This window comes from Haemaphysalis longicornis, unplaced genomic scaffold, assembly GCF_048455015.1.
Source record: "Haemaphysalis longicornis isolate Haplotype H1 unplaced genomic scaffold, Haemaphysalis longicornis Haplotype H1 scaffold_7, whole genome shotgun sequence".
NCBI classification, from domain to species: domain Eukaryota; kingdom Metazoa; phylum Arthropoda; class Arachnida; order Ixodida; family Ixodidae; genus Haemaphysalis; species Haemaphysalis longicornis.
The window spans coordinates 88,834,819-88,858,981 of record NW_027526422.1 but is presented as its reverse complement, the minus strand read 5'-3'; positions in this window follow the sequence as shown (position 1 = coordinate 88,858,981).

Genomic DNA, 24,163 nt, shown 5'->3' with positions numbered 1-24,163 from the left:
ACGTTTTTCACGGGAGCCGGACAAACGTATTTAGCAGAAATTGTATTTTCCCAAGAGGTTAAAAAGGGAGGAAAGTATGAATACTCTTTCAGCAACGCCCTTTTATTGAGCAACATTGAAGTAGCTGGTCAATTTGTGATGCCCTTTCTTTAATTCCCCGTCCAGGAGTAACTTCTTCTTAAACGTAAAAAAAGAAGTTGGCGGTATTTCTCGCCTCCCTTGCCTTGTTCGCTAATCCGTGTCGAGCATTAAAGCGATGAAGCCAGCCGCCGGACTCTTGGAAGTCTTCGATTTCGCGTAGGACTGAGCCTTCGACGTTCACGTCTGCCGCTCGAACTTCCTTGAGCCATATAAGCAGGATGTTTTCTACATTGATTTTTTCCTTGGAAAAACGTGGATTTCCTTTTGGAATGACGCAAAAGGTCGAAAAGTCCCTGGCGTGGCCACAGATATCGAACAGACACTGTTTTTATGAAAGCGCAAAGCCAGAAAAGCAGCGGCCGTAGCAGAGAACACGGCACGGAGACTCGTCTAGAACGCATGAGTGCAGCCGCTTATAACTTCAGTACGAACAACGTAATGAAGCACGGGTATGATTTTCAGCAGTATTGTTGGCCCTCTTTAGGAGATTAGTTTCCCCAGTTTTGAAGAAAATCGAGAGCGTTTCTTTATTTTTATTATTATTATTTTTATTTGATGTGTATTTTTGTGCATTTTTAGAGAAAGTAGAGCAGGCAGTCCTTTTTTGCGTATTTATAGTTCTTATAACAAAGCGATACATCATAGATATGTTTAGAAATGTCTGGCCGACATTAGCTGTAACTTACAAATGGGTCACTAATGCAGATGCAGAAATAAGTGGCCTCAAAGCGAGCGACAAGCTAGAGTCTGGTCCGATTTCACGACGTTTTTTTTTTTTTTTCTGAATTTTTTGTTCCGGGCTGAACGAGAAGTTTGTAGCTTGTTTTTAACTGTTTGTAATTTTGGCGTAGTTTTACTTTTCAAACGAATTTTAGTCAGAACAATTACACCTTGCCGTGAGCAAGGCCCGAAATTTAAAAAAAACCGACAGCCGCGTGATACCGCAGGTCACCCGCGCCAACTTTGCAGTTAATTCTCTTGCAAAGCACGCACTCTAGAGGAAGACGAATTGCACTTTTGGCTATGCCCTGAGTTGTGCATAACTAGTAAAAATATGAGAAATAAAGAATTGCGGGTGTACACACATGTTCAATCTCTCTTGGAATCAGCCCTCTGCAATTCCACTGCCAGATGAAGATGCTTTGCTGCTTGGGAACGGGTGGACGTTTGTCGCTCGTGCTTGCGGCTGAATCACTGGGTAATTCACTGGTCATCTCCGATAGAGTTTGCTATGGCGGCTCTTTTGTAGGGGTGCATGCGCGTGCATTAGTGCTTGGATGGCCCATTCTATTTTACTGGCATTATTTTCCAGTCTTGTATTGTTATTGTATTGCTCCAACTGATGTTGTTTTCGAATGGTTTTGTTCTCGAAGTTTTGTAGTGGACTGCTCTAAGCTTACAAGGGTGGCTAGTTTACGTTCCTGTTCCTGAATGCTCGTCTGAGTCTAGTAAGGATTACTCCGAGACGGTCCAGTCTATCTACCAGACGAAGAGAGAGAAATAGAGAGGGAGAGCGAAAAAATATATTTATTGATGAAAGAGATGGAAAGGTGTTTACAGTTCCAGTCTCCTTCAGCTCTGCCAGTTTCAACATGCGTAAACACCAGCAAGCACTGATCATCGAGGTGGGAGCTGGTCAGAATTCTCTGCCATACGTCGTAAGAATAATGGAAGAGATTGTGCGAATGTTGTGGGGCGCGGTCGCAGCCTCCCATAATAGGAAGAAGAGAATATACACACAGAGGAAATGCCAAGCTCCTTGTTTTCTAAAAGGTTAGATGCCATTTACCGGTGACATCGACTTGTGGAGTTCATGCATGCCCCTTCAAACCGGCAACAGCGTGCCGACGTAGTAGGGAGTTTTAGCTGACCGTTTTTCACGGTCCGCTCCGCTCCGAAAGCAAGGGGGCGCACCATTTAGCATGCGTGGTGTGCTAGGCGACGAACGGCATTGGCTCCGGTGGCGGTGAGCGGGCCGCCGGTACCAAAGCGGACCGTCGAAAACGTCAGCTAAATCTCGCTACTTTCGCGCCACTTATTTGCTCGTGTAGGGTATTGGGATATCGTCCGATATCTAGTATTGCGATATCGTCGCATGATGTCAACTAAGTCACACTCACTCTATCTAGCGTGTTTTGTAGACTATTTTCATTATACGCGGAAGTAAATTGCAAACATATTCAGCCTAGCTAACCTAAGGTGCTAATTTTCGCGTTTCCTTACTTAACCGGATGCAAAAAATAAACAAAGTTGCGAAACGAAGATTAAACTCTAACTTCGTCGTTTTAATGCCTGTTTACAAGGATAGACGTACCACAAAAGTAGAACGTAATTGCTCTGAAATGTTTAGAACATAACGTACTCAACACACCTCGAAACAAATATTTGCGGAGAGAACTGTACGGGTGAATGAATTCAGTTGAAGAGATCTCAAGTACAGTAAAATCGCATTTTCCAAGTTTCGGCGAGCATGATAACGTTCAGATGGATAGGACCAATGTCCGACTCAGGCGCGGATATCATTGTTTTAACGGCAATGAGATGAGCCTGTTTTATTTAAAATTTTCGGAGCCAGGTAAGTCTTGCTTTTCAACTTCAAACTGGACAAATAAATTATGTCCTTAGTCAGTCAACAACGTTGATTTTCGAGAAGGGGTTGCGACAGATTCTGCAACTCCGTTTCATCGGTGGTGATATGGGGCATCTTCAACAAATACTCCTTCGAGTGCTAACCTCTGACAACTTGGTTTACCGTTTTACTTCACACTTACGTACAAGAGCTGAAAGGCAGGTGGGAAGGTCTAGGTTTTACTTAGACGTGAGGCGGTCGTTGTATCTTTCAAGTGATCAATGATTGGGCTTAGAAAGTCCTGTGCTGCCGCATATCATCTGGCATAACATAGAACTCAAACCTAAGCCTTTTCTGCCGCAGCTTTTATAGTAATAATAAGCCTTTTATCCAAGTACATACTTACATCTGCATTAAGCAGCCATCATAACCCCGAAAATCGTATATCTAGCGAGATCGTCCGAACCTATGCTCGTCAACTTCCCGGTGCTGGGTAGCGATACAAACCCGGAATACGTTTGAAGGTGATGAACACGGAAGCGTTCCGTCTTCCTACTGCATTGTTTTATGATATTGGGGCCATGGTTATAACAGGCTAAAATGTCGCGAGGAATCATAGCGCTACCGAAAACGCCCCGTGAAAATCACGACCCCACACCGGTGCCGGCACCCTTGTACCTGTTGCACTGAGCGAACACTATTTTCTAGTTTTATCTAAGAATTTCCTTCTGTCAGAGTGCGTTAAAGTTCACCTTTGTATACGCACGGGCCCATGCAACAAACATTGCGTTACTAGCAAACATGTACTTGAGAGACTGTATATAGCCACACTGCACTTTTAAAATTGCCGACATCACGCCTGGATACCTCGGTTACTGAGGCAGACATCGACGTGGTACACCGCGTGCGATCCAAGGATAAGGATAAACCGAACGTACTAGTGAAGTTTCGCACTAGGGATTCTGCTACGAAGTAAAGACGGTTGAATTCCGGAGCTCTTGCCTTCCAAAGGGTTGGGCCTATGCACACTATGCACAACATCACACAGAAAAGAACTGGAAGTTGATTTGGGCTGAACATGGATAATTCTTGATGCGGAGAGTTGAGAAATCACCTGTAATCGGGGCCGGGTCTGAAGATGACCTGGCAAGGCAAAAGTGGACTGAGAAGCTAAACTAACAGCTCCATCTGCAAGAAAAGGAAATCCCGTACTCCATTTTCAAAATTGAGCAGCTGATGGAGAAAGAGTGAAGGAGAGCGAGAGTGAGCTCTTTATTAGAAGACAACAGAGAGGTCTGAGGGCATGTATTTGCCTACACCCTACTCTGCGCGGACGGGTGGAAGGGAATAAAGGCCCTAAAGAAAGAAGGGCGAAAGGGAGGGGGAAAAAGGAAGGGGTAAAAAATAAGGTGACACGGAGTTTCCCGTGGATTACGTAGAAGTCCAGGTGGTCTCACCGGCTAAGAATATATAGTTCTAGATGGTTTCTGCAATGCCGACGTTGTGTAAATAATCAAACACTAGTACTAACACTTTTCTAACACTAGTACTAACAAGTACTAACTAATACTAACTTTACTAACACTAGTACTAACATTTTCAACTGGGGTGGTGGAGATAGACCAGGGTCCAAGAAGAGTTTTTAATGATATAGGTTCTTTGTTGAGGCACTCGATCCTCTCGGCAAGGTGGTTCCTTTGCTGACTGTATGCCAGGCATTCTAACAATATGTGCTCAACAGTTTCTGGCAAACCACAGTTATCACAATAAGGATTTTTGGTTTGACCGAGGCGATGTCGGTAGGAGTTCGAAAGTGCTGCGTGGAGGCGCAGTCGATGGTAAAGCGTCTCAAGTCGACGTGGGATCCGCTCCGGAAGCCTCATTTTCAGATCAAATTCTATCTGGTAAAACGAAGAAATTGTTTCAGTATGTGGCAGTTCGGCCTTGCTGCTACCGGCAAGGAGCATACGCTGAAGTTTCTTGCCGCTCACAACCCTCGATGCTTGATGGTCGCAGTTCGGCGCCTCGCACGCTCTTCGAAGACAGGCTGGTATTTCCCGAAGTGTTGGCGGCGGCGCGTTCACGGCCGGCGCTGGGTGCCCTCAGGTGCAGTCGCCGGTGTTCTCGTCAGGATCCGTGCGTGAAGGCGGGCGCCGTCCACAGCGGCTCTCACGGCTCAGTCCGTGTGGCGGTAGACCAGTGCCACAGATGGTCTCCTAAGAAGGTCCGCAGGTCCTTGCAGGAGGCCCAAGAGTGGCAGGTTCCCGTCCGTCGCTCGCTCTCCGAGGGGGGGTGGTGTCCGGCACAGTAGTCAGCCGCTGTCTCAGCAAGCGCGCACAAAGAAGAGCCTCTGGGCCGGTGCACACGCCCGTTATAAAAAAAAATTACCCCACCTTCCCGCGAGGGGAACCCTGTGGAGATGCGACGCATCTTGGGGGTTCACTTGGTGTTTCCGTTGGGTTGATTCTCAAATTGCGTGAAACGTGTGAGGAAGGCGTATGATGTATTCTTTATTTAACACGCGGCGTAACGTTAACTATAACGGCCTTGTGGTCGCTGAAGTGTACGGGTAGTGGATGGTGATGTAACGGGACCACCGTGCAATTTGCAGCGAAGATCAAGTCTATGCACGTGCCCGAAATTGGAACGCCGGTGCTGGAACGACCGCGGCTATGACGCAACGTGGCGCGGCTATGACGCAACACAATCCAACACAATCCACTTTAATCCAATCCAATCCAAATCCAATTCAATCTAATCCAATCCAATCCAATCTAATCCAATCCAATCCAATCCAATCGAATCCCAGCCAAGCCAAGCCAACCCAATCGAATCCAATCCAATGCCCTTCGCGAGAGAGTGTTCGCTATCGGAGAGGAGAGGGGGTGAGCGGCGGAGAGCGCAGCTCGCTTGGCGAGGAGAATGGGGGAGGGGTGTGGACGGACAACAACAACGCCGTATGGAGGGACAAGGCGAGTGAATGAGATGCAGTCGCATCTAAAATGTCCGGGCCACCGCGCGTAGTTCTGCGCACTTGCAATCGCGCGACGCCTTCCTGGCGCGCAAGGTCCACAGGATACGCCGGTCGCGCTGCTTCGACGCTCGCTCGTAAATACGCGCATGTGTCCAAGCGTACGTTGGCAGTGTGGGTTCTAACAAGCACTACACTGGAATGTGCGACGCCTTCGTAAAAACGTAGACGAGATGATTCGGTATATTTCGAGACATTACGCTTCTTTTGACTTTATTGTAATAAGCGAAACAAGGCTGAAGGAAAATGAGGCAGTTGTAATACCTAGATACCAACTAACCTCACCTGCACGTGATACACACTCATGAGAAGGAGGTGTAGCATAATTCATAAAACAATGCATCGATTATTTGGTTTTATCGACAGCTTGAGCTAGTGATCACGCCACTGAGACACTCTTTATAAAGTTAAAAGGCGGAATATTAGTTGGAGTGGTGTATCATGCCATTAACTCGCCATTAACGTCCTTCATTGATAATTTTGAAGCATATCTTACTTCGTTATCACAGGCATAAGATAAGAATTTTTATTGTTGGCGACTGACATTGACATAACAAAAGGTGCACAAAAGGGGCACAAAATATGCTACGCTGATCCAATCTTCTAATTTGCCCCGTCATATATACCTGAGCATACGCGCATTACTCCTACCACACGTACACGCATTGATCATGTGTCATGTGGTACTGATGACGGAATTTTCACGGGAGTATGCCCCGAACCATTGCTGACCCTTTGGCCAGATTTGTTGCAGCTCCTATGTGTACCAAAAAAAAAAAAATTGGCCGCGTATCTGCTCCTTTCGTTGCAAATGCCGTCAAAAGACGATAGTCTTTATCGGCTTTTGCAAAGTAAATGCCCCCCTTTGCTTTCCCGCTCACCTCTCATGTTGTTCCTCTTGCGTCGCGCTCCTCCCAAGGTAAATACGCCAAAGGTTTGCTTATATCATTTTAAATTTCCCGCGTTCACTGCTCCAAACCGGGTGTCTCGATGTGAACGCTGCCGTACGGCAAAGACACGCGTTAATCGAGACGCCCTACTTCAACGTTTATAGAACCGCGGTTCCCTACTCCATGTGCGTTGCAAGCAGAACGTGGAAGCTATCTACTGGAACCTCCTTGTGTAACTGTTGCCGGTTGATTTCTTAAAATGGCGCCAGAAGCTATAGTGGCGCGGGAGACAGCAGGCGACGGCGGAGTGAATTCTTTTTCTGCAGTTGATGAAGTATTTAATTTCGCAAAAGTCAAGCATGTCTGATTTTTTCATAAAGGAACACTGCGAATATCACCTCTGTATTGACTTGTGGTCTCATATTTGCGCAATGTCTTGTTCTTATTCAACAATGTTGACAGGTATGAACATTACACCGGACATAGACGGGTAGATTTAGCTTTGACTATATAAGACTATTGCGCAGGCATTGTTTTGCTTTGGCCGGGTGGCTGAATCGAGTCACAGACAGACAGACGGACAAACAGACAGACATACATACAGACAGACCAAAATTTGTGGGTTTAAGTAGCCCAAGAAAGACTATCGTCTTTAATACAAAACTCAATTGAAGTAAAAGATACAAACTCACAATACATCGCTTGCTCCTTGGTCTGCTCGAAAGAACTGATTTTTATGCAAAGTGATGGTGTTGATGATTTTGTTAATGATAAGGTAGAGTGATGATGGTAATTTTTATGATGATTTAAATGCAGATTACGATAGTTTTATTCATGCTACTCAGAACGTAATCGGGCGAAGTGCTGAGAATAATTGTGTAACAAAATATAGCGAAAAACTTTGCCTATGGATGAAAATATCAATTCTAGCGCCCCTGAAAAGAAGGAATATTGGTGTAATAAACGGAAACAGATTGAAGAGAATGGTTACTAATTCAACCAATTTAAGTAGTTATGAAACACCGCAGTTTCTATGATAAGAAAACAGAAAACAAAAAGAAAAATACTCCTCTTTCGCTAAGCAAGCGGATGATAATGCTACACAAATCTGGAAGGTCACGCGATCGATCATCGCTCGAAGCAACGTATACTACCTGAAGTAATCGATCATCATGTGGTAGATACATTTAAACCTACTTGATAAACATTGGACCCATTTTAGGAAAACAAATCACACGCATACCTGATTATACCACCACGATAACCACTGTTATAAGTAGTTTTGTAATAGAATAGCTGGAGTGAGGCGAAATTATACGAGTAGTTTGCTCACTTCAGCTAACTAAAGCTCCAGGACACGATACGGTCTAAGCAAAATAATAAAACAATATATCGAAAATTTGGCAGTCCATCTATTCCTTTATTCAATCACTCTATCCAGAGTTTAATATCACCACAAGAACTAAAGGTAGCGAAAGTTCGGTCTTAGCTACCAAGGAAAATATAGGAGAACAATGCTTACCTTGCAGTAATAGACCGATTTCAATCCTAGGTACTATAAATTCACTATACAAAAAAATTGCACTCACGCGAAAGATTGGACTGGCGAACCCGTTGTAGGTGAGCAATGCCGGACACGAAGGTATGTTTTGTCATCACTGTTTGTTTGCATAGATGCGGTGCTAGTAATCGTCGTCGGATGCATCGAAGGGGTACCCGTCTTCTTTCGCCGCGAGTAGTGGATGCAAGGTCAACCCTCAGCATTGTAGACTTCCACGAGCCCAAATGGGGAAACTTGCACAAAATCGTGCAATGGTTGAAGCATAGCGAAGCTGAGATGACCACTACGTTACCGACGGGGCTGTGCTGTACTGGTCATCCCACCAGACGCGTATTCTGGAGGTCGTGGGCTCAGATAGCAGCAGGCCAGCATATTGTTCTCTACTTTCTTTTTTTTCTTTCATAAAACTGTATATATTTAAAAGATAATAAATGATTTAACAGATTCTCCCTGCTGGTTTCCTTGGCTGTCTTGTCTGCTACCCTTATTTCTGTCTTAATTCAACGAGCCCCTCATTTCACAGTCTCATTTAGCTATATGCATAGCGAGGGCCTCTGTTCTGACAGTCCTGGTGCCATAAGGATGTTAAGAGAGTTCAACGCTGGTCAACCACTCCCGACATGGGGTACGCGCTTGAGTCACGGCTCGGTGGTTAAAAAGAAGGTCTCCTTCACTCCAAGTAGTAGGAGTGGCACTGGCTACCAGCCGTAGCGCAGAAAAGAATTACCTTAACCTAAATACCCGAGAAAGTGAAGGGAATCACAGCCCCGCCGGTAGCATAGTGGTCATCGCACCAGACGCGTATTCTGGAGGTCGTGGGTATGGATTCCACTCGGTGGGCAGGTTTTTCCAATTTCTTTCTTTCACAAACCTGTATCTGTTTCAAGAATATAAATGACCTACCGCCTTCTCCCCGTTGCTTTCCTTGTCTGTCTTGACTGCCTACTCTTATTTCTGTCTTAATTCAACGAGCCCCGCGATCATTTCATATTCTAATTGGCTAAATGAATAAAAAAGTAAAGAAATAAACACACACACACACACACACACACACACATATATATATATATATATATATATATATATATATATATATATATATATATATATATATATATATATATATATATAAGAAATGCAGTTATCCGCGGCACAATATTTCACTTATTTAAACCTTATGCGTACTCATCATCACCTGTCAACCTGTCCCGTCATGATTCATCTTCTTCACCTCTGCATGATCATTATCATCCCTGAGGTAAGTTCTGCTTGGGTGCACGTTCACTAAATAGACGGCGTCGGCACCCTATGCTCCATTAGCGAGCGACGTCTTCCTGAAGGCTTCGCACATATATATATATATATATATATATATATATATATATATATATATATATATATATATATATATATATATATATATATATATATATATATATATATATATATATATATATATATATATATATGTAGGTTTTGAATTGGGGTCGTTTGTCAATATATACGGTTTTCTTGTGCTGCTATCACTGGCCTGCTAGAAAGGATGGCGGTTCGGCACGCTGCCCCTCATGCCCTCACTGTGAGCAAATAGTTCTCACAGTATCAGTTCGTTCACTGAAGTCAATATGTTGCAAACAGCGCATTTGGGATGGTTACCAGTCCTACAAGTCATAAGCTTGTTGTTGAAGTATTTCCGCCAAAATAACTTTGGACGGCGGTTTTTAACAGCGAAGCTGTTTAGCAAATCGTATTATTTCGCGTCCGTAGTTAGAAATACCAAGAAATTGCCGAGCACGCACACGTGAGCGGCGGCCTTGCGGCGGCCACCCGGCAGTTAACAGAACCAAAAACATGCCCTTAGCTGGTGCGTGCGCGTCTCGCGACGACCGCCGAGCGTCCTCGGCGCACACCTGTCAAGCCAAGCATACCCACATTGGGAGATTGGCCAAGATTGTCGAAAAATCTCCAGCGTTCGCCGTAACCGCGGAAACACTTACTCGGAACAAGAAAGACTCCAGCATTCGCCGTAATCGTGAAAACACTTGCTCGGAACGAGAAATGCCCGTCATACCGTACGCCTCTCCGAGGTTGTGTCCGATGATCGTCACTTCCAGAAAAATGAAAGAAGCTCACACTGATAGCATCAATGATGAAGTAAAGGTCGTTGCGGGAGCGAATAAGAAGCAAGTGGGCTGCAATCGTGGACTTAAATCTTCGTGATAGTCGTACAGCGTCGCTACGTTCAAGTCTCACGCGTTGGTGCGAGCTTCCTCCATTTAATACACCCTTGACGGGAGTTGTGTTTACAAATAAAAAAAAATGTAGTAGAAAGGCCTGCTAGGAAAGTACATGAAGGGCCAGTCCTGACGAATGTAAAGGAATGTAAGCTACTTCTGCACTGCCGTCTTGGTGACGACGCGGCACCACTCTCTGCGATTTCCTATGTTTTTTAATGTTGCTATTATCGATCGCATCTTTCACTGAAGCACCAAACCACCAAATGTCGCCCCCAAGTTTTCGCCCGGCGGAAATCGCTTCTTTTGACTAAAAGACCCCGTTGGCCTGATTGTCGTGCATTCCAAGTGCGACAACCGCTGCCCCTTTTTCTTCTATCTCCGTCTCTGCATTTACCTCACCGCAGTCGATCAGGCGCCTACGGGATGGATTTTCCACGCGCACAAGCTTTTTTCTATCTTCAGAAAGGTGCTATTCAAGCTCGCACGCCCGTAGAGTGACAAGTGTTTCTCCTCTACCACAGAATTTCGTTTCTTGTAGAGCCGTCTATGACTTTGGCGGTTCTAGTTTAGGTGGCTCTCGCTCCCCCAGGCTCCGGTTTCAAATATATCTATCTGGTTCCACGCAACCTAGCGCCGAAACGACTTCTACAAAGCCGTTGCCGTTTGTTTGAAAACTCCAGTATGTAGGTCAAGTTGCAGCAGGGTTTACCTTGACGGCGCTGGCTCTCGAAAACAGGTGTTTGCAGTCTTTTTAAGGGAAGTTTGCCTCGCGTGCCACCCGACCTTTCAGCGGGGAAAAAATGCAGCTTATGAAAAATGCAGCTTATCTTTCCACGCAAGGGTACTTTATTTTCTAGCCTTTTGCATACAGTTGGTTCACGAAAAAAGCACGCGAAGAAAGAGATGTACGCCTGCCTAGAAGTCAGGGTAACGCGGCAAGTTTTGCACTTTCCCGTATCTCTTGTGCACACTCGACGCGGCTTCTAAATGCATCAAATACAGCGGAGTGATGCTGCCGCGTATGAAGCACGCACACAACGTAGTGGATTCGGTATCTTCAGTCTCATCACTTGTGTTAGCTACTACCCCTAAGCGAGCTGAGCATGCGACGTTCTAGTTACTCCGTTTTTGGAGTGGCAACGAACAGCGTTAAATAGGCGGGGAACACGTTTGGTCGCAGCAGGTAGGTAAGGCCGCGTGTGGTCTGAGACCAGACCAGCACCACAGGCAATGAGACTTCCGAATAAGGGAAGAAGGCATTTCGGAGCCTTAGAAAGGAACTCTTCAAAGAACGCCGAATTCGGATATCGTGGTCACTCCGTTCAGACTGAGCCGATTTCTGTCGGCTGAAGCTGGAGCGTCAACGGTGATGTCGTTGGCACCCTTGACGTGCTTAAAGGGACCCTGCAACATTTTTTCAGCTTTTTTGGAAATCTTCAATGCTTGCAGAACGTAGTCAACCAACACACCTAGTGCTTAGATTAAAGGGTCGCAAGTACCTCAACCAAACATTTTGCCCTATGCCCATCAGATAACTTAGAAACTTGCTGATATGATTTTCCTCTTTCCAGTTCTTTGCGTTCTTCGACTGCTGGGAATACGTCATTGCGGCGGTGTGGCGGCTATTTGCCGGCTTTCCTTCAGTTGCGGCGATGAACGCATTTAATATCTACCTTAGAAAGAAGGCCGCAAAACCTAAGCAGAAACGGAAGGCGTATCCTCTGCGACGCGCTAATCATTCAAAGTCGCTCCGTGCTGGCGGTAACTACAGATTTCTCATTGCTTCTACACGCTAAAGAAAGAGTGAAAGCGTTTTTCGGAAGCGTTGAAGAGTCCCTTTAACGTATGTTACAAGCTCTGTAAGGTACGCCAAAGGTCGCGTCTCTCATGGAGAATAAGGAGTCTTAGAGTACTCGAAAGATTTGGTTAGAAGTCTGCGATGGACCCTCGAAGAAAAAAAAGCTGCGGTTTAGCTCAGGTAACTTTCAACATGCAAAGCAAAAGCTTGGCTTGGTCTGGTTTCGTCTTGGTTCCGCTTGGTTAACCTTTGATGTAGCTGTTTTACCGAAGACCGGTCAACGCCATTCGGTCCCGTGACACGCTCACAGGAGGCCCGCCTCCACGCTTTCATTCGCGGCGAACGCGGTGTTCCTCTTCGCCTGGCGCAAGGCGAGTCACGTAGCCCGAGACGACCCAGCGGCGCATGTGTAGGTCGGCTGGCTATCAACTGATAGGCCGCATCCGCCACGGAGGCTGCCGCTGGCTGAGCAGAACGTCTGAAAACGGGGCCTTGTGCGCACGCCGAAAGCGGGCCCGATGAGTCCCGTTATGCACTTCAAGGGGTGTGTCCCCGGGGGTGTGTCTTCGGTCAAAAAGGTGAACTTGCGTATCTGCGGCGAAACGGCTTCACGAGGGTAGTAAAGCTTTGCTTTAAAAGCGGCAGTGCTTGACAGCGAAGTGTTCCGCCAGGAACTGCCACCCAAAAAAGCTGTAGCGTCCAAACAGCTGTTGCCATTAAACCGGTGACAGCGTTGCAGCGGCTGCGCTGCTCTGCATGGGAGTGGGAAAGGCGAGACGCTTCTTGGTTGTAGTGAAGGCGCAATGAGCAGTTTTAGCCCATTCAAGATTAGCTGGACTCGTATGACTAGGAGACTGGTAGGGAATCTTCGACGGATTGGACAGCGGGCGGGTAGCTCGGGCTGCGTCGCCGGTAGTAATTTACGGGGTCAACGAAACGGCGCAGTTTGTGGAAGGACTCGAGCGGCGAAAAAATATCTAACGCCTGGTGTTGCGATCCATGCTGGAAATTTCTGACACGTGAACAATTTTTTTTTTTTTCGAAATGAGCCAAATCCCAAAGCCGATACTAAGTCAGATGAAAGTGTAGTGACGAGAAAAACTCGGTAACTCTCCCCAAGAAAACAGATTGCAACAAAATAGGTCCGATAACGCCCGGAAAGCGCGTACGCAGACCGTATTCCGGCACGAAAATGAGTCAGATCCTGTTGTGGCACGGATAGAAATTAGGCAAATTTCTTTTCCCGATGGAAGAGTGCTTTTGCTTTAACATCATATGAGCAAAATGGCAGCCTCCTTGTATGTTCCCGCATTACTGCTCGGACTGTCAAGAGGGATGAATTAATTATTTATGATATTAGCAAATAATTATTTATTATGTAACAAGTAATTATTAACCAATTGATTTTATTACTTGCGGCCACAAACGTCGCCAAGGTGACATGTAAAACATACCACAGAAAAGCTTTGGCAGTGTTGCATTTAGTTCCCGTAACAAAGTCACGCTGTTTTCTCAAATTATGTTTCGCTGGATTTGACTCGTTTCGAAACAAACAAACAAACTATGAGTTTTCAACGTCTCAGCATATTTGTTGCCTGTGCCGCATCATGCCTCGCAGAGCGCACATAATTTCCCTGCAGCACGTTGCGAGTCTTTGACAATGTCTGTCTCTGTTTTTAAACAAAGTGTTTACACTTTTACCTCTGAGCAACAATAATTATGCAGTTTCCAATATCATCAAGTTAAATTCTATATTAGAAGCCCTATGAGAAACTGTAGGAACAGTGTAGGCTCGTTCACAAAATATCTGTGCTTTTTTTTTACCCTCATCCAAAGCTTCAACATCTTTACTGCTTTGTGAAAGGTTCCCCAATGGAGCGACAGCAGATTACTTCGCAGGCTACTTTTTGAATGTCTGCATCAATAGTGGTAAAGTACATCCTCACAAAAGCAAGCATGGGTGTAATGCGGGGCAGGGGTTGCCCGCATGGTCAATACATTGGTCTAGGCAGAGGGGGAAAATGAAAAAGGATGTTTTCATAGCTGCATGCCCTCCAGCGTTGTTCTTGCGCGTCTCCCGCATCCCCCTTCCCACATTCGCAATTTCTCTACGCTACAGCGATCAAAGGTGTGCTCGATAGGGCCTTTGAGTAGGTCCTCCCGTCAAAATGGGGCGAAAGGCAGCTGCACGCTTAAACGCCACGTGGCGTGAAATGGGGCTGAATTGCGACCATGTGGCAAAGACAACTACGTATTACTTGCCCGTCCTCTCGTCGCCTCCTACGGCCGCGAAACTGTGTCTCCGACGTTTGCAGCCACCCCTTGAGCGACGTCTTGCACAGCGTAAATGCCGCAGTTTTCGACTGCACAGTGGTATTGTAGAAGGAACAGAGAGGAGGCTCTTTGTTAAAAGAGAAAGCCGAGTTGTTATTGTACAAGGGCTCGTATGCGGTAGCTGAGCTAGTTGGTACATACTTAAAGAAAGAAGAAACGTGGCGCAAACTAGACGTGGACGAAAAAACAAGGTAAGACAGACACAGGCGGCACGTCTTCGTCCACGTCCAGTTTCCGCCACGTTTCTTCTTTCTTTAAATACGGTAGCTCCTCGCAGCTTATAAGGTCGCACACGCTGGCCTTCGCAGGTTCCGCAGAGCACCCGTTATGTCGTGGGTGAGTGGGTGGTGGAACTCCAAGCGCCAACCCTGAAGGGGCTCTTCTTGCAGAGCTTGCCCAGTATATCTATGTGTTGCTGGTAGATTCCGAACACGAGCCGCTTCAGCGCCTAGTGAACCCAGACAACCGGGCAGACGAAAGTCCCCAACCATTGCCGCGGTGTCCACGTGGATGCTGAGTGACAAGGTTGGGGTGCGGGCTAGTCCCGCACCGTAAAGCTCGTGTCATCTGTGGCGGCTCCATCAACGGGTGCCGCTACAGTTGCAATCCTTCACGGAAACGCACAGGTTCTTCCTTCCTCCGCCGGTAGCTATTGATTGATGATTGATTTGGAGCTTTAACGCACCCACGCTACACCTGGGTTATGAGGCGTGACGTAGTGGAGGGCTCCAGATTAACCTTTACCATCTGGGGATCTTCAACATGGCGAGTGCCTATGTGTATGAACCAATGCCCACTGCATCAGCCCGAGCTTGGTCCGATAGCTACCTCCTTACCGGATACTCCTCCTTCGTTAGGGACAAAATCTCCGGCCCAGATTTCATAGTTGACAACGGCCCAGAAGTAAGCGTTATTCCTCCGTTCTGATGCGACTTACTAAAGCAAAGGCCACTAGTGCAAACCCTTTGTAAAGTGAAGCGATTTTCGCGCTACGATGACCGAAATCGGCCTAGACAGAACTGACCGGTCTTCTTCGGTGACTGATTTCGTTGCGCTATCACTTCTCGGGTCCGACTTGTCATTTTAACCGTAGGGGCAAGACTACAACGGAGTCATCTTGTCGATAATGTGGCGTGAATACTCATTTCAGGAGCGCGTTGTGCATTGAGATCCAGCCACACCCGAACGCCGTTCGACGACTTCGACGACTTGCTAGCGACGGTCTTGAGAGCGCAAAGCACGAGTTCCACCCCATGCTGCAGATCCGCATTCTGTGATTAGCATCTCAACGCTACATCGTAGCGCTCCTTCGTGTGGAACAGCGAAGCCAGACGAGAGAGAGAGAGAGAGAGAGAGAGAGAGAGAGAGAGAGAGAGAGAGAGAGAGAGAGAGAGAGAGAGAGAGTACAGACTTTGTTGTCATCCTTTTAAAGACGAGTGCATCGTTCGGGAATGCCTGGTGTCTTCGTCCCGTCAGACGCCGGTCAGGTACCCGTTGTACACGGCGGCGTCCTCTGTCAGTTGGATGCTGCCAGCTTGTATCCCGGGAAGAGAGCGGAGCAATGTGGCCTCCCGCTGCCCATTACGGCTAATGTGTATTCCTTGTTCAAAGGCCTGTGAAGAAGTGCACAGGAGGGGCACTAACGGGCGACTGAAGTTCTACAAGAGGGAAGAGAAAGTATATTCTATACGCACATACGGTGGAGCAGAAACAAAAAATAAAAAAAGGGTGTTCTGAATTAAAATAGCAACCAAGCTATACATGGCTACAGAGCACCAAAGAAAGCTTTTCAGCTTCGGTCAACGCCGGGGAGGGTTGACTGATACATGCGACCGCATTCTTGCAAATAGGATAAGACTGATTCACTTGAAGCGTCAACTGACACCTGGGTGTAAGCAAATAATTGCAGCCCGCAAGAAAGCGGGAAACCATATTTGCGACAGTTAGCCAATACGTTGGAAGGTGTAGGTAATTCTAAGTTATTTTGGCCGTTGGACCAATGATCCGATTGCCTAATGGGCATTTTAGAATGCCGCAAGTATATACGGCGTGGATATTGCCTTTATAGCACACCTTAAGCTTGGCCGTTTGTTTCCTGCCATGCAGAGTAAGATTGGTACCACTCTGGGTCAATCGAAATCGAGTTGCGGTATTATCCGCTCTGTCAAGTATTTTCAAGCTTTGAATACCGCCTGACGTAGGCTTGAAGAAGTAAAATGTAGATGGGCATGGATGTGATTCTGTCGAAATGACTCACTTCTTGGCGTTCTGTGTGCAGTTATATCGCGGAAACTTGGCTAATCGGGAACACCGCCACAAAGGCGCGTCATTCGGCAGTGGCGCAGGATATATGCCCCTCCCTCTCTGCTTACGCTCGTTGGCGCGTCGCACGTAAGCCTCGTTTGCAGATGCCCAGATAGTTTATGACCGCCGCATTTGGTAAGGTCACGCTAAATTACCATAAGGATGGCTTGCGAAATCAATGGGGACCCCTTCTCATGCTTGCCTTTTTCCAGCCTTTACGAAGTGCTGCCGTATGGCATAAGCTAAATATCGCAGCCACGTGTTTCGATTATTCAGGTATGCTCAGCGAAATCAGTGAAAAGATCACGTTGTCAAAGCTCAGTTTTTCTATAACACCGCAGTAACAGGCGAATCGTGTGAAGAACCGGTGGACACAAAGTCCTGCATCTGATTCAAAGGAAATAGAATTTAATGTCCTTGCGAAATAGTCTTTAAGCTCGTCTTGCGGCTGAATGCCACGTCGGTCAGTCCATTGAAGTTCTCGCAATGCAGCGGCGAGAAGGGACCGTGATACCGTCATTAGGTAGCGCGGCTCGTTGCGTTTCGCATACCGTACGTTCTTGTACCGTTAACGCACCGACCTCCTGTAATTAGCTGCCGGAGAACAAAACAAAAAACGGATGCCGAACAGCTCGCTAATGATTCAGCGGTTACTCAAGGACCAAGTATTATTTTTCTTATTTTTTTCTTCCCTCTCCGAGAAGGACGGATAGATCCGAGAAAGAAAAAAATTCATAACGTTCTGACCTTGTTTGTTGCTCGATCGTCATGCATTAGCTTTTCACTACACATCCGGCCGCTCCCGGCCGCTGGGGAAAGCGAAAAGGAACTTCATAGCAGTGGAAAAAGAAAGAAAACAGCGTGAGGTCAGAACCTTAATGCCCCACGTTTTCCTAATCCTCCTTTAATGATGCGACCTTGGTGCGGCACACAGATTAGCCCCGAAAAGATGGTGCGTATCTACGTCGTAATCAGTCTATCAGGCAATCTTCCGTCGCAGTGGCGAAGCTCTCCCATGGCCTAGCTTCATCTTGCATGGACGAGATCCGGCGCAGCAGTGGGGGATGGTGCGAGGCGGCGGATGTGCTCGGGCTTACCGAAGGTTCCTTAACGCTGACGTCTTCTAAGGGCTTTTGGCTTAGTTTTGCTGCAGTTGACCGCACAGAACCTGTAGCGCACTTGCGGCGAGAGTACAATAAAAATAAGGCAGGAGTCCTTAATGCCTAATGCTTACGACCAGATGAACTGACGTCAGCAGGGAGTGTGCAAACGACGTTGGAATACAGTGTGTAGGCCGTCGAATGGAGAACTGGTCTCCGCCAAGTTATGGACAACGTGGCTCTTAGCACAGCGCTGCTTGTTAATTGCTTGTAATGTTAACTGGTAGTTCCCATAGCTCGCCGGGAGCATACCAAAGACATCGCCCTTCTTTGCCTACCACAAGACTGTGGAGCTCCCACAGCGCTTTTCGACGGCACAAGGAGAGTACGCGCATCTAGTTTATACCCAGGACATCGCAGGACTGGAACCACCTTCCCGGGCCAACAGCTGCCATCACAGAGCCTCTACAGTTCCGAAGGAACTTAGTTGACACCGTTTTTGCCGGCACTATCTGATAATGTATACCATCACTCATGCTGCTTTTGTTGTACCTTTTGTTGCTTTCACCCACTCCCCTCTGTAAAGCCCCTGGCCTTGAGGGTAAAATAAATGAAATGAAATAAATGAAATTAACAAGGACAAATGCAGTAGCGAAGGGAAATGCAAGACAAAGCAAAAACAGGTGCAGTAGCAAGGGTAGGCGCAGCTATGTCCATATTCTTGCCGTGTACTCGTGTCCTCGATATGCATAATCCGGGCCAACCAGACTAACTTCAGCCTGTAGGCTATAGAATCCACATCCAGTGAATACTAGTTGGGTACCGTTAAGCATGTTGTTGATACAATGCCTGTTGTGGAGGAGCAATCGAGAACCTAGCGGGTGCGTTCCCACACAAACGCCCACATAAATGGCGCCTCCGAAGAAAAATAATCTCGAGAACACCACGCCGTTGCGAAGCGCTCATCAACGCCTTTCTGCGCCGCAGTACTGACGCCCAGGTCAGTTGGCCGCGTATGCTTTCAAACTTCAGTGTTGCGGCGAACACTTCGCAAGGGTATTAGCCAACTTCATTAGGCAGGAGAAGAGGAAAAACTCGAGTTATGCCAGCCACGCTGACTCACTGGAACGAGCTAGCTCTGCTGTCTCCACCGTGCACTCCCACCGAGACACGGCCGGACGATTGCACCCCACTGGGAGGAGGGACTCCGTTGCGTTACCAGGAGACATTCCAAAGCCCCGGGAAAAAAGCCGCCGGCAGCTGTCGTCGTTCCCTCGCACGCGTTATAGGGCACCGGGCAGCGCATTAACCAGACCCGAGTCCAGTCTAGACGTTCTCATGGGTGCGTGCACCCCGTCGTGACGGCGCAGAATGTACTTTGTTTGCAGTTACCTGGGCGCAGCGCATTGCTCGCGGCAACGTTATACCAGGCTTGGAAATGGAATTTTGGTGAGGCCAGACGAAAAAACGCGAAAGAGCGACGGTGATGAATTCCCTGCGAGGGTAGCTTCAGTTAACGGGGTTATAACTCGGGGTATTTAGTTGGAGGTCCGTTTACAGTTCTCTTGCGGTGTTCCGTTCGGTTGCTGCTCGCATGTTTCGCATGTTTCTCTCACCGTTCGGTGAGAGAAACGAGTTTGTCTAACCTTCTGAGGTGTAGAGTATATGCTGCCGCTCTGGGCATTAATTTTGCTGCTGACCTAGTTTTGTCCAAGGTACCGTTTGTTTCAATGCTGGTCTCAGTGAGCTTAGCGAATAGGAACACAATTGTTGAAGTGTAAGTTGGGGTAAAACTACCTCTAAAGATTAAGGCAGCATCAAGGTTATTCGTGTTCAAGGTTCCAGAGTTTAGCGTCACCCTTTTGTTGCATAAGACAGCGCTTCTAGAATTTCTTTTTCAAGAATACCGTCGAAAGAATAACCTCAACTGGCAACGGCTTGCCGACATGTCGAACAGTCAGAAACAACCCCAAATGTTACACCAAATTACAGAATTGCGGGTCAAAACAGGTCTCTATACGGTATAGTGTGATGGCGGATCGTTCGGGCCCCTCTCTTGATGACCCTCCAAACACACCCTTTGTGTCTCCTGAACGGCTCCTTTTGGATACCAAGATGATTGTTGTATTAGAGTGCCTTCCTCCTACTTAAACTGTTCATATCGTGCTTAGTGAACGCTCATCATGACACTTTCATAACATCAATTGCGAACCTAACAGTAAAAGCATACAAATACCCAACGCGTTCACAAGAGATATGGACTGTACCATTTTCGCGTACTACCTTTGGAAACCAAATGATTCGACACACTTTGCCTTCCTTGTCAAACCACCTTGTCGCCAATGGGATTACCACTGAGCATGCAAACAGCGTTGTATTAAAAAAAAATTTTCGTTACAGCGGAATAATTTCTAAAAACTTTGTATAATGGTGCCGCAAAAACGATTTTCTCTGGAAAGATGTACTTTTGTGATGCCCGTTGCTGTCTGTAACCGGGGCTCGTACTTTGTCAAGTGAATTAATTTCACTTTTTTCCGAGCCCCCCGCTTGTCGGAAATAAAGTTTTATTTTATCTTATCTTATCTCACAGTGCAGTGAAAAGACTCATGTGAACCATCTTCCCCTACCCTTTTTTCTATGTCCCACAACAAGTCTCCCCCTAATAAAGTAATCCATTCCATTCCTCGTATGTGTGTTCTTATTATTAGTATGAGCACGGACTAGTAAGGGCACTGACACAACACTAAAAAGGTTTTCACAAACACATCTTTGTGATCGTTCTGTGTCTCTGCCGCCGGCTTTTATTTTTCAGGCAGCCTCGTGCTATAAAACTGAGGTACAGGATTTTTCCCATTTCCCCGTGTAATCGCAGCTATACGTAACTGGCCGAAGTACCTCGTAGACAACGCATGAGCAGCGTGCATCAACTGCTCCAGCATGCACATGATTATAATGCACCGCTGGGAGAAGCGAGCGGCTTCTTTCCAGGTAGCTCTCTTTTCTTTTCAGGTAGCAGCCTGTATGGAGACTATTCCCAAGACTCCCTTTCTGAATCCTGTCTCTTGGCTTTCCCCTTTGTTCAACGTTGAAAGTACCGTAAGGACAGCATATCGCCTCGTTTGATTCGAAAGCCTGAAATTTGAAAGCTTGTAAGGCCACGAAAAGCTTTTATAGGAGTGGGAAATTCTGTGTTAGAAATGGCGTCACACATGAGGACACTCTCTAACCAAAGGTGTTTACAGAATGCATACAAAGGCTCCCTTGGAAGGTCGACTGGAAGAAGTGAGGGATACAAGTACACGCGGAATAGTTGGGATACGTGACATCTGCGGTTGACACCATCTTGCTTTGGTGATTCGGAAGACCTGCAAAAAAATGCTTCAGCAACTGCATCCAGAAAACGTCATCATAGGATTAGATATAAGTATGATTGAGCCAAAAGTAATGTTACACAGACGGGCAGAAAGCGCCGTATCAGTACAGGAAATAAAATACCATCGGGGCCTTACGATAGGAATTAAAGAGGAACGTCTAGCCTGCGAAAGAACAATAATAGAAGTGACACTTTTATACAGAAGAACAGCGTCTTCGATTGTGAAGCAAACTCTGGTGGAAGGCGTTCTAGCTCGAATTAAAAGAAGGAAGTAAGTTTGGCTTTGTATTTAATTCGGTGAGCTTACAACCAATGGGCCACCAGGGCAACATATTGGGTGTCGATAGTCGTGAGTAGACTCAGGAGAATACTGATTACTCGGTGGTGGACGAGATGAGAAAATTCAGCGGCAAAGAATGGAATCACACAGCGCAGGATATGAGTGGTTCAAAGTCAAGTGGGAGAAACGTTCATTCTTCCGTGAACATAAATCAACTACCCCTCTGCCTAAATATCAAGGATGGGAGAATGCGAAGCTTTCCAAAATCAAGTCCAGAACCAAACGAAGCCACCCAGAGGCGAGCGGACCTTACTTATATCATTAGTGTCAGCTATCTAACAACCATTGTTATTGTTAGACAATGGGGTGCATACTTTTTCGGTCTACTTTTGGCCGTCCATGCACCCCTCTCCAAATCCACACTGATTCGACTGCGTCGACATGGCGCAATCAGATAACAGTCGGCTTCAGAACGTGAGGCACCCAGGTTTTATTCCGACCACTGGAAGCGTTTTAATTTTTCTTCGCTTCACCCATAATCATCATCATCGTCAGAGAAAGTTGGCTTTCCTGCAGTGCGGTTTGAGGGGGCTACAGACGAAGTCAGTCAGAGGCTCATAGCTTCGCTTTAAAATTCTTTTGTACGCTTTCTGCACCTTCCGTGTGGACGTATAAACTAGCTCATGTCACCACGTGTATTTTGGGTCACTGGGTTACGTTTGCCGACCGCATACAAGACGGTACACTTCTTACAAACTGCCATATTGTAAAGCTTGTTTCCCGTAACATAGGAGCTTGAATACGTCCAAAAATAAAACGCCACTGGCGGCGGCGCGTTGATCGGGACGCCCACTTTGACATTGCGAAATTATGTTTAGTTTGTACCTTTTTTTATCTACAGTCGCTTCGCATTTACTTTTCTTGTGTGCACACGAAAGACGAAAGCTTTCGCCAGCTCCCGAAATTGTGTTTGCGTACCTAGGCCAGAAAAAAGACGGCACCCACGCCTGAACCCAACCGTTATTGGTGGAAACTTTTGCTGTCTTTTCGAAAACGACGGTCATGGCCAACACCATCCTTATAGGAGGCCTTAGTTGCCATTCGGCTGTGGCTCCCCCGATTGAGTGGCTACCTCTACCAAGCATAAGTCGCCATTATGCCGTTGCAGGCTTGAAGCGCCAGCAACACATTTTTGTGTCTTTGACGTTGAACTATACGCTAGTTGACATTGAACTAAGCAGCCTTTTAGCGAGCCACCGTTCCAAGGGCGAGCTTCGGCGAGTAGAATCAAGCGCTTCTCCTCAGGTAAGGTACGTTGTTGAAGTAGTTGCGACGAGCCCTTGCGGATATATTGCGCGGCTACATTACGCAAATAGGGGGGACACCAACGAGAGACGACCGGTCTTTGTAAGCTCTAATTTATTTATTTGGGATTCCGTCTCCCGGAATATCGTTCATTCGCATCGGCAGAAGAGGTCCTGGTCAAACATGACGCGAGTGATTTTCGAGGACGTATTAAGGGCATTGCGAAAGCGGAAACGGAGAGTACTCTAACGTGTACACTGATACAATTACGTTCGCTACTGGCCTTGTGGATACTCTCGCCGTCAGCGAGTCCGGATAAATACTGATTTGCCAAATTTACTCCACAGGCCGGCAAAGGCACATGTAAAAAGCAGTCTACCGAATGGGTATTTGTGTGGCCTTGTTCTATTTTGCGGACAAAGTTTGACCACTTTGCGGATGAACAGGAGTCTGGTCTCCTTGATTACCGCTATGTGTGTGCGTTAAGCGGCATGGCCTAATTTGGCTTCTGACGGATGAGACATATGTCCTTGGTGAGTCGGCCGTGCATCCGTCTTCAGGTTTATTTAGCGAGCTTGGATTGGACCTATTGCGTGGTTAGAGAAACAATGGACGCTGGCCATGATTCGGATATACGGGCGTCCGCTTCCCAGCGTAACGCTGACGCAACTCCGTTGATGCAACGCAACCTTCATGCAACTGCTTTCTACTCCGAAGGAATAGAAGGCATGAAAAAAAAAAAAAAAAAACCAGGGCACGTTGGTTTTGTCTCGTCACTAATTTTGGCGGATTCCATCGTCATGCCCTTGCGCCATTAACACCCAAACGTCATCATCATCATCGTCGTCGTCGTCGTTATCATCGGCATCATCAGCAGCATCATCATCATTCAGTGCTGATATTTAACTCTAATAAGATGTGTTCGACAGTTTCTTGCAAACCACAGTTATAACAATAAGGGTTTGTGGTTTGACAGAGGGGTGTTGGTAGGAGTTCGTAAGTGCTGCGTTGAGGTGCAACCGATGGTAAAGCGTCACAATTCGACATGGGATTCGCTCTGGGAGCCTCATTCTCAGGTCAGAGTCTATATGGTACGGAAACGTTTAATGAGTTTCGGGGAAAGACCAGAGGCGGTTTTGTTCCTCCAAGGCAAGCTGCTTTTCTAGCGCTGCCGCCTCGTGCTTTGCAAAGATAATTTTCCTTAGATTGCGCAGTTGTAGTCCCCTGCGAGACACGTCAT